The sequence below is a fragment of the Bidens hawaiensis genome, unplaced genomic scaffold, assembly GCF_021521415.1.
Source record: "Bidens hawaiensis isolate Kalapana, Puna unplaced genomic scaffold, B.hawaiensis_p1.1 tig00014412_1, whole genome shotgun sequence".
NCBI classification, from domain to species: domain Eukaryota; kingdom Viridiplantae; phylum Streptophyta; class Magnoliopsida; order Asterales; family Asteraceae; genus Bidens; species Bidens hawaiensis.
The window spans coordinates 1-12,371 of record NW_027492252.1 but is presented as its reverse complement, the minus strand read 5'-3'; the positions used below and the strand labels follow the sequence as shown (position 1 = coordinate 12,371).

The 12,371-nt window shown below is 37.6% G+C and overlaps 1 pseudogene across 1 annotated transcript; it reads right to left on the bottom strand.

Annotated features, from left to right (window-relative positions):
* Positions 1–8,381: 8,381 nt before the first annotated feature.
* On the bottom strand, positions 8,382–10,340 carry LOC143546684 (calcium uniporter protein 5, mitochondrial pseudogene; annotated as a pseudogene). The gene is made up of 2 exons (XR_013137635.1): positions 10,067–10,340; positions 8,382–8,863 (listed from the first exon to the last, which is right to left on the bottom strand). The product of XR_013137635.1 is annotated as a calcium uniporter protein 5, mitochondrial pseudogene (transcript).
* Positions 10,341–12,371: the final 2,031 nt, after the last annotated feature.

Below are 12,371 nucleotides of genomic sequence, written 5' to 3'. Positions count from 1 at the left end.
CGAACCGTTTAGTATTGGATAATAGCGAGTCACTGTTGAGTAGTACTACTGGGTTTGACAAACCCCACCCAACGCTAAGCTCGACTGGAGGTCGAGTGGGTGTAATTTTGGCTAACACATTACCATGGTCGGGATAGACCTGGTGGCAAAGCACATGATAAACAGTCAGCTTCGGTGTCGAACACTTAGTAATACTTGCTTTATAGGCTAGCTACCTATAGATATATAATCGATTTAACACTATCTGGTAACGCAAACGCTAAACGCAAAACGCTAAACGCAAAACGCAAACGTAAACGCTTTATTGATATAAACTCGTGAACTCACCAAACTCGTGTTGACACTTTTAGTATGTTATTCTCAGGTAGTCGAGGCGGGCGCGCGGTATAGGATCATGCATTACTTTGAACGTTATTGATCATGCAAACTTGTTTTAAACTGTTATCAATTGGGTTTTTTTAAGTCGTCCTGCGTGACGCAACTTTTGTCTTATGGTTTTTACGCTTCCGCATTTATTTACACTTAAACGTTTCTGTGGCTTGAAAAACTTTATTCATGGTTTGATTATAACTAATGATTCTGATCCTGTTAGTTCACACCCTCTGACGGTAAAACTCCGTTAGTGGATTTTGAGGGTGTGACAGATTGGTATCAGAGCCACTCTTGTGCCGTTCGGGATGTTGGGATGCGCCTCATCGAGGACGATGAGTCCAAAGGGGGGTTGTCTGTAACACCCTTGGCAAACACAACATTGTCCCACTCTTAGACTATCCCACATCGGCTGTGGACAAGAGAGATCACTGGTTCATAAGTAATGTCCTGCCTCTTCAATCACCAACGCGTTTTGGGCAACCAAAAACAAATCCGTGAGCTCTTCGTGGGCAGAGCGGACAATATTGGTGGTGCGAGGGGCCGGGGTGTTACAGTTGTTGACAAAACTTTATTTTATACGCATATGCAGGTTGGTGAAGACTTAGTGAAGAATTTAGCTAGAAGAATATTTTAATCAAGAAATATAAAATTTTGTATTGTTGTATGAATTATGTACTTGTTTGTATTTGATTTATTTGATAATTGAATTCAATTAATAGATATTGTCATTTAAATATTGTGCATGATAGTAACCTTGAGAGCTGTGACAATCAGTTCGCGCCCCTACATTTCCGTCGTAGGTTGGGGTGTGACAGATTGGTATCAGAGCCGAAGGTTTAAGATAGGTCTTTAAAATTGCCTTAGACACATGTTTTGGAACTCTATACGTGCCTATCTTTTTACCTTTTTGTGTTCAAATTAAATTGTTTACAGCTTTCTTAGATAATTATTATTTATTATCTATTGTATTGTTATGCACACACACACAAACTCCGAGGCTATGCTTCAACATTCAAAGAAAACTTTTCGAAATTAGATTGCTTTTATTTACGGGAAATTCCTTAAGAATTCCCACCGGTTGTTTTCACTCGTACACCTTAAGGCTAGGTTATGTGGCATGTCCCTACGATAAATGAAAAGGGAAGAGAAACTGTGAGTTGGGCACTAGCAAAACGGTTCCAAGAACCAAAGGTAAGACGTTATTTCTTACCTGGGTGATAACCTGGCCATAGTACTCAACCCTATGGACCCGAGCGAGACCCATAAATGCCATATGACCGACACCTTAGGTTGATTTTAAACCGAATTCACGGTGGTTCGTGGCTAAACTCGGTTTACTGATTATTGTGTTCCGTTATTTAAATGGTTAGTTGGGTGAAAAATCCATGAAACCCATGGGTACTCCTACTATTCATTTCTTAACTTGTTTTCGTATTTTTGTTGGAGTAATCAAACGTAGTAGTTCACAAGATACTCCGACAACCCATATTTATTTCGATAGTTCGTTATTTAGTTTGGTCGGTTAAAACGCCGTGTAACGCTCATTGGGCCGACAAACTTTATTGCATTGTTAATTCGTTAATTAGTTGGGACAATCAAATTGCCATGTAACGCTCATGGGCTGTCCAACTTATTTTTTTTATTCGTTAGTTCGTTGGGCCATTCAAATTGCCATGGAAAGCTCATGGGAGGCCAACATCCACAAGTTATATTTCGTTAGTTTATTGTAAACTTAATAATCTAAATTTTAAACTGACTTAACTTCTCATGTAGTCACCACACATTAAACTTATTAACTACATCATTTAACAACTATTTACGCAATGACCCCCTCAAATTATAAACTTTTACTTTTAATCCTCATGACGCAATTCCTCGCTTATTAAGACAACATTATCATTTTTCATAATTATACATTTTACTATTCTTATGGTTTCCTCAATTTATCCTTCCTCTTATAAATCCTCATTTTTTTCCCTATAGAATGTCGTCTCTAAGAAACCACCGTCGTAACCAACGTTCATTCGGTTCACGCGATCGCTGCTTGGCTGCTAGAATCACAAAGGAATTTGCTGTTGCAATGCCCACAATTATCACTCAAATCCAAAGCCTCAACTCCAATGAATCTGCTACTCCGGCCGCACCGAACAATTCTGATTTCCGCAACTTTTTGAGCACTAAACCCCCATCCTTTCTTGGTGAGGAGAACGCCACCAAATTGCTGCAATAGTTTGAAGAGTTGGAAAATATTTTCATCCACTGTGAATGTCCGGACGCCAAACGGACTAAGTTTGCCTCTAGCAAGTTCGAGGGTCGAGCTGTCATCTGGTGGAATGCCCTGAGGAATGACCAAGGGTCTGACTTGGTTGTATCCATGCCTTGGGAGGAACTTAAGGAAACAATGAAGAAAGAGTTTTGCCTGGAACATGAGCTGCAGAGACTTGAAGCCGAGTTTTGGGAACTCAAGCAAGATAGTGGAGACAACTCTGCCTACTCCAATCGGTTTCGCGAGCTTAGCCGTATTATGCCCCATTTGGTAACCCCCGAGACTCGCGCATTCAGAAGTACATTTGCGGTCTTCCGATCCTTTTCCGTGGTGCTGTGATGAGTCGTGACCCGTTAACCATTGGTGAGGCGATGGACCTAGCTGCCTCTCTCACTGATAGTCATGTTAGGGATGGAACCTTGTCTCGCAAGGATTCCAAGCCTACTCCCGACAAGACTAAGGCCGACTCCTCTTCTGATGCCGAAGCTGAGACTAAACCTTCCTACAACAACAACCACAACAACAAGCGCAAAGCCTATGCCGTTAACAAACCCAATAACCAACCTCCTCATAACCAAAAGCAAACTACCCCAAACAAGAAGACTTACCTTGGTCCTCATCCCTTATGTACCAAGTGTAGCTTTCATCACTCTCCCCAAACCCCTTGCCGATTATGTACCAAATGCAATCTTTATGGCCACCTTGCTAACACTTGCCGTATCCCGCCAAATGCACAAGCCACCTCACATGCTCAACCCAGTACTTCTTATACCCGGCTTGCTATCATTGTGGAGACCCAAACCATCTTCGCAATGCGTGCCCTCAACTTATCCATGCCCATCAAGCCCAAGCCGTGACTACACCCTACTACTTGACCCATGCTCACCAAATCCAAACTCAACCACCTCATGTCCTGCAAGCCCCTTCCATCAATCCAAGTCAATCGTGCCTAACCCAATACTATCAAGCTCCGCACCCCCAAACTCAAGCGTACCAAGCCTACTTTGCTCAAGCCCCTGCTATGCAAGATCAACCTATTCAAGCCATTCCAAGCCAGTCTACATCAACTGCTCCTACTAATGCAACTCCTCATGGTGCTTCCAGCCAAGTCAATCAAGCTACTCAACGACCGTGAAGACTTTTGTCGTTCTCTTTATATATCTTGATACTTTGTCTTTTCTTAATTATTGTAACGCCTCTTTATGGCCTTAGATTATCTTTCACTTGAACTATGCATCTTTTATAAGCTATCTTATGAATAAAGTTTCTTTTTGTTTCAATAGATTGTTTATTAATGTTTACTTTTATCTTATTTTACCTTCATAAGTTATGTCTTCTTCAAATACTTATATTTTTGCGATGTCTTAGTAAAATTTCACAGCAACTTTTGGAATCATTTTATACATTGATGTTTTCTAATTAAGAACTTCTTTAACTTTTGTTCCCTTAAAAATCATGTTTTACTTAAACGTTTTGTAACCCATATAATGAGACGAGTCATGTGGACCATCCGACGACTAAGTAATTATGGATGCATACATAATTACCAAAGTCCTCGCATGGAAATCATGATCCGAACAGTTGTGTGTCATAATATAGAATCACAAGTAGTTGAGATAACGGTACAAATGTAAAAATGATAAGGACATGGTGGATACGCCGCTGGTACATCCTATATATATGTGCCCTTATCGGATTTTCATTTGGAGCGTTACTTCAACTATCTAAAGTTCTGTATTATGTATTTTTAATGTATTTTTATTTAATGGTGTTGTTATATTATTCCTTAATTTCGGGACGAAATTCCCTAAAGTAGGGGAGACTGTAACAACTCGGGTTTTCGATTTACGAACTATAACCCGACCCATTTTAATATTCTGATTATTTTAATCAATAAAGTTAAGTGCACGTTTATTACTTAATCGTTATTTATTAATGTATGTTATATTATTATTCATCTAACCCGTTTATACTTGGATCCAAACCCAACCTGAACCCAAATTGATTAATTATCAACCCTAACATGTTCTTGAGCCCAAATCCATCATCCAACGTCTAATTAGGTGTTCCTAAACCCTAATTCGCACCTAGCCGACCCTAATCCCTCATTCAATTACGTTTAGAGGGTTCTAGAACTTGGGCCGCAACATATTACTCACGCTATAAACCCTAATCTCATTTTCTATATAAACGATGATAATTTTGCAATTAAACTCACACCAACCTTCTCTTAGCCGTCGCTAATATTTCCCCTAACCTTAATCGTATTATCGTGTTCATTGGATCACTGTTCTGGATCCTTTTAGTGTCGGCTCTGTTACATCCAATTAACCCGCTTCTGGTTATCGATCAAGGTATGTAATTGGTGGGTTTTGATCGAGATATCATACTAATCAAAAGCCCCATGATCAATTTGATTAATTTCGATGAGATTGATCAAATTGATTTGTTAGGGTTTATATTCAATTGATCGTTTTTTGTGTCTGTATACATTTTATGGAAATCAGTTTCGTTTGTAAGTCACATGCATTCCAGTTGGTTAAACATATGAATTGTGGGGCAGAGGTCACGGGTTCGACCCCCTGCCACCCCGATTTTTTAGTAAATTTCGTTTATTTTTCTTTTAAATCATTTTATGACTATATTATTAATAATAATTATTATTTAAAACAATTCTTAACAAAAACCGACTTTATAATACTCTTTTAACTCACGTTTTCGTTCGTGTGTATATATATAAGCATATATGTGTGTATATATATAATAACTAATAACGAATATTTTGATATATATAAAAAACCAAGTAAACTATTTATATTTATATTTATAAAACTTAAAAGTAATATTTTCCAAGATATATTTTATTAATTTAACTAATTATTTTATAAATCTTTATGTATAATATTATATTATTATAATATTAATAATGGTTAACGAGTTGTCGTAATCAATCTTGTACTTTACTTAGCGTATTCGTTTTCTCTTTGTTTCCTCATTAGGCTCTAACGTTCACGTGCGATTTCCCGCATTCTTAATCTCATTCACTTTTGTTCGCCTATCGAGGTGAGTACCACATTCCCCTATTTTACCGCTTTCAATGTTTTGAGGACATATGCGTAAATAATATTTCTTATACATACTTATACTCAAAACTGCAACTTTGTCTTATGTGTTAACAACTTATACCTTATTTGTTTATGTGCTTATTTGCTTTGTATGCTTTCGCATCCGGAGAGGTCCAACATAATCCCAGTCTAGTATGATCATACGACAGTCGTTAGCCTTTATGCTTCTCGACATCTCAGTTATACTTGCTCATATTGGTTAAATTGTTATTCTCATATGACTTGTTGCAGCTAAGTAGTTTGTTATATATACTATATGTACAACTAAACTGGTGTGTTGCTTACTCAACATGTGTTGTTGACAAAACTTTATTTTATACGCATATGCAGGTTGGTGAAGACTTAGTGAAGAATTTAGCTAGAAGAATATTTTAATCAAGAAATATTAAATTTGTATTGTTGTATGAATTATGTACTTGTTTGTATTTGATTTATTTGATAATTGAATTCAATTAATAGATATTGTCATTTAAATATTGTGCATGATAGTAACATTGAGAGCTGTGACAATCAGTTCGCGCCTCGGCATTTCCGCCGTAGGTTGGGGTGTGACAAAATCATACCCTATGTATCGGGTTCGGGTAGGGTATAGAACCGGTATTCAAAAATCGGGTGTTTGAATACCCTATTTTCGGGTATTGAAAAAACCGTATTTTTGGGTTTTCCGGTCTTTCTTCAGGGTATTTCTTCGGGTATATATTGGATTTTTTTTAAATGTTTTCACATTTTAAGGGTATTTTTTGGGTATACATCGGGTATTTGAAATACCCGGTCTCGGGTATTGGAAAAACCCGGTTCCGGGTATGGAAACGGTTCGGGTTCGGGTTTTAGTACCGAAATGCATATCCTATCCGTACCCTACGGGTAGGGTCGGGTATTAAAAACCCGGTTACGGGTTTTTGTTTCGGGTCCGGTTCCGACTACGGTTTTTTTTTCACCTCTAAGTGTACTAACGTTTTATTAGGCCCATGGCAAAATCTTATTTAATCACTAAAGAAGTTAACTGGGCTGATTATACCAATGATATGGACCTGACGATATCAGATTTGAACTAGGCCGAAATATGACCATCTTTTCGGTCAATGGGCTGGCCTTTCATGGATCAGCATGACAGCATCATTTCAGCATTCAACTATTGGATTATTGATCAAAACTACATGTTACTACAGGTGAAATAAAAAACCCGAACCCGAAATCGGTTTTTCTTATACCCGGGTTTTTAATACCCGAACGCGTACCCGACCCTACCCGTAGAATACGGATAGGGTATGCATTTCGGCACTAAAACCCGAATCTGAACCGGACCCGATTTGTACCTGGTAATAGCCGAAAACCCGAACCGGTTCCATACCCCAACCGGTTTTTTCCAATAACCAAAACCGGGTATTTCAACCCGATATATACCTGAAAAAAATACCCGAAAAATACCCCTAAAAAGTGCCATATTTTAAAAATTCAATCTATACTCGAAAAATACCGGGAAAATGCCCGAAAAACCCGAAAATAAGGTTTTTTCAATACCGAAAATAGGATATTCAAATATCGATTTTAGAATACCCGGTTCTATACCAGACCCGAACCCGATGCATAGGGTATGGCTTTTAGAGACAATACCCGGACCCGAACCTGACCCGGATATTACCAATATCCGATTTTTCAATACCCAGTCATACCCGAACCCGGTTTTATACCCGAAAACACGGAATCGGGTATTTGAAAAACCCGATTTGTGCACCTCTATAAAGGACAACCTAGATGGGCTCGGATTCATTAGTCATCTGGGTCTAATCGTCTAATCTATAAATTAGAATTTTGGTTTGCGAGTGAAGTAAAACATGGTGATAGCCAGGTTGTTCAAAAGTCTGAAACTTGAAGTTCATTTGAAAAAAGCTTATGAAAAAAAATTGTTCCAAATCATATGCTAGATAAACAAGTCGAGTCGACTTGACTTGTTTAAACTTTAAACTGAGTTGAGTTCGTTCATTGGTGTTTTAGGATTATTTAATTTTAATTTGTATTTATTTTAGTTAAGTTAGGGGTTGTTTGGTTCATTCGGATCTGAATGAGTCAGATTTGAATGATTCAGACCTAATTTTAACCATTCAGATGTTTTTCTGTATGGAACCAAATAGTCTGAAGTCTGAATGAATCAGATGTATCTGAATTCCATTCAGATGTAAACAAACAGCCCCTTAGCCCAATACTAACTCAAGTTCAAAGTCCAAATCCACCTTAAATTTACCATTACTTGCTCTTAATTATAATAAAGTTTAATCGTTGAACTATGAAGCATGCACTAGTTTGAAACTTTGCATCACCTTTTCACATTTGTATGAGAAATACAAAAGATCCATGAAAACTATGTTTGTCACAAGTTTTCTAGTAATGTAAAACAAATACAAATTTAGAAAGTACTAGAGCCGCAGGCTAGCTCAAGCTTTTACTAAGCCATAGCTCAAGTTTGAGCTCTTTAAGTGTCATCGAGCCTAGCTTAACTGAGTTGGCTAGTATAGGTTTGGGCCTGGATGAAGAAACTAGGATGTTGAGTGTACAGTAAAGTAATATATATATATATATATTATATATATATATTTGACTTAAAATTAAAAGTCACCAAACCTTTATTTAAATGCTACAAATATGTTAATATTTTAAACATTGCTTAAATACAAAAAACTGGAAGTATATCTCAGTTTTTCGGGTAACAGATGTTACAAAGTTTGTTATATCTTTCACAATCGAATTTGTGAACACACATGAGCTTCTTTTCCTTAAATCGTTGTTGAAAATAGCCTTCAAACCCGGGTTCTTTGGATGTCTTCAAGAACAACATGTAAGCAAATGCAAAATGGAAAGATGTGACAAAGAAGCAAATTGGCTCCATTACATCCCAACTTAGTTCCCAAAATGTTAATCTCATGAACCCTAATGTTTGTAGGATTAATAATCCAAGGCCAAAATAGAGCACATGTAACTTGGGATATTGCTTGTAGATTAATCAAAAGCCATTTGTCGTTTCTAGTTCTTCAAGTTCTTGTTTTCTAGGGTCGTTTGGGATTGCTATCGATTGTGAGAATACTTTCTCCATTGATATTGCAACCTGAAACATGCTTCATGCAATTTGGTGAGAATTGGTTTATATAAATGGTTGAGAAATTGGCATCAAATCTTAGAACTGATCCAGTCGTTTAGAAATTGACGTCAAATATCTTTACTAAAAGCTGAATGATCATACTGGTCTAATCATATTTAGTCTTAAAAAAATTATTGGGTGTGTAACCAGTGGTCAAGCGAGCCCTTAGCTCGAGCTCAGCTTATTTAACTTATAAACACTTGAGCAAAATAACTCTATCCATGAGTAATTTTTTCAAGCTAGGCTCAGTATATTTAAATATTCTCTATATGCATTTATATACATCTATAATTATTTTAGGGAAAATTCCCAAAATGTCTCTTCTATAGAAAGAGATCCCGAATATGTCCCCCCTAATTTGAGTTTTCAGATTTGTCCTGAAGTTATCCCATCAGCGACGACGTGTTTGATAATCGAGCCGATGATTTACTGATCCAATCATAACCCATCACCGACAACATGTTTCCAAACATAACCCGTCACCGACGAAATGTTTCCAACCATAACCTATCGCCAACAACATGTTTCCAAACATTAAAAACTAAAAAAGAGTACAATAACATTAAAATTCAAAAGATAAAGTTACATTCAATCTACAACTCGTTGATATCAAAAGTAAGAACATTGTTCGAAGCTTGAGTTGTGAAGCATGTTGCATGATCACCAAACCTGTTTACATTGGCTGGTGGATTAGCTTTTCAGACCTTCAGAGAACGGGAGACTTTGCATGCCTTTCGGCGACGGGTCATGTTTGAAAACATACCATTGACGACATGTTTTGTTTGGAAACATGTCGTTGGCGACGGTTATGTTTGGAAACATGTTGTGGGTGACGGGCTATGATTGGATTAGTAACACATCGGCTCGATTATCAAACACGTTGACATCAACTGATAGCTTCAGGAAAAAACTGGAAACTCATATTAGGGGAGACATATCTCAAATCTCTTTCTATAGAATGCACATTTTGGAAAAGTTTTCATTATATTATATATATTTATAATAATTAATTTTTATATGTAACAAGATATATGTGTGCTCGTTAGTTTTGTTGTAAATATTTATATGTAATAATAATAATGTAACTAGGACACATGCTCATTTACAAAATGACTTATATTACAAGCTTGAGCTTCTTTAAGCGCGACTTGATTCAAACTTTTAACGTACCTGATGGGGACGGATGAAGACGACGTTCCCCAAAACAAGAACATCTCCGGCCACATCCAACACTTTGGCAAACTCAACCCCTAGATCCCGATCATTACACGCGTCAACACAAACACTAATAAATTCAGTGTAGGTAATCGAATTCGTCTGGATCATCTTAAGATTAGTTCTCACATTCTCCAACTGTAAACACCTAACAGCTTTCCTAGTATCACGGAGGGGTGCATTCTCCGTCGCCGGAGACCAATCTCCGTCGGAAATGTTCAGTTTCTTCCTAAGGGTGGAATAATATGTCTCCGGCGAGGTGAAAAGGTGGTGATATATGGAAGTTGGGTATGATGGCGGTTAATGGTGAATGCGGTATATTTCCGATAGACGGAAGTTGGTGTTTATGGAGATGTTTTGCTATGGCTGATCGGAATGCCATTAGTGCTGCTGGTGAATAAGTTTTGATTCTTGCATGTCCTTGGTTTGCTATTTATGCATGCCCTTGGTGAGCGCTTGAAAATTGCTTAAAATGTTTGTTCGATTTCGGGCCTGTTTGGAAATGAGCTGTTCGGCTCGGTCCGGTTTGAAAACGAACCAAGCACGAGCAAAGCCTCGCTGTTGGGAAAAACGACCACCTAGTCACGAACGGTAAACAAAAATGCGGAATTAATTTTCGTTTGGCTAACTTTTTCCCGAACCGAATGAACCAATGAGGATGCAAACAAATACGGTAATTAAAAGTAAAAGTGACACAATAAATTTTAGCGTGGAAAACCTCTCAAGGCGAGAGTAAAAACCACGAGACTACTAGAGCCGCTTCAAATCCACTATCACCAATAATGAGCAATACAAAAGTTCTTCTCTAGGTAAGACTAGAGGCATACACAAAACATCATATACTTGGTACAAACTAACATCAAGTATATGGAATAAAACAAAACATAAGAGATAACAGCAAATGAGAAAATACCGGTCACACGTCTCTTATCTTCTCAAAACACCAGAGGAATAAAGCAGTAAAACTTTCTCTCTATTCGTAATACTTTCTTTGATGTGCTTGTCGGCTGAAATATATATCACAACCACAAAACCTTATTAATATATATTGTTGATTCTTGTAGTCCACACAAAAAAGCCCACAGGCAAACACCAATTTTTGGTGGTAATGGGCCAAGACCATAACACCAACATTTTGGTGTAAGAACTCTACGGAAGAGTTTAAAAAACCAAACATATATATTTTCTTGGTTTTATATATATTACTAAATAATAATAATAGTAATAACCCATGTAAGATAAATATTTGTCGAGTTTTCTCATGGGCAAAATAACCCAACAAATCTCCCCCTTTTTGTTTATGAGAAAGAACTCACCACCCTGGCGAGGGAGCAACATATCTTCAACTTCTCCCTTGCCAAAGCTTTGGTCAACATATCGGAACAATTATCATCGGTATGAACTTTATCAAGTTCAAACAACTTGTCTTCAATAGCATCTCTAATCCAATGATACCTTACATCAATATGTTTTGTTCTCTTATGATACATAGAGTTCTTAGCAAGGTGAATACCACTTTGATTATCACAAAGAACCACGTAGCGTTGTTGCACAAAGCCAAGCTCTTGCATAAATCTTTTCAACCACAATAATTCTTTGCATGCTTCTGTTGCTGCCATATACTCTGCCTCGGTAGTAGACAAAGCAACACACTTTTGCAGTCTTGACTGCCATGACACGGCTCCCCCCTGCAAATAACATCAAATATCTAGAAGTGGATTTCATGTTGTCCTTATTTCCTGCCATATCAGAATCCGTGTAACCAACAAGCATCGGCTCCCCATTTCCAAATGTTATACCCAATTTGGAAGTACCTCGTAAATATCTAAGTATCCACTTAACTGCTTCCCAATGCTTCTTACCCGGATTTGACAAGAACCGACTAACAACACCAACTGCATGGGCAATATCAGGCCGTGTACGTACCATTGCATACATCAAGCTTCCAACTGCTGATGCATATGGAACACCATCCATCTCATTAATCTCTTTCTCAGAAGAAGGACAATATTTTTCAGTTAACTTAAAGTTGGGAGTAAGAGGTGTACTAACCACATTAACTTTAGACATCTTGAATCTGCTAAGCACCTTTTCAATGTATTGCTCTTGTGACATGTGCAACTTCTTTGAAGCTCTATCTCTAGTAATCCGAATGCCAAGAATATTCTTAGTTGGCCCCAAGTCTTTCATAGAAAACGACTTGCTTAATCTTTCTTCAGCTGGACAATTTTTTCCGCATTCTTGCCAACAATCAACATAT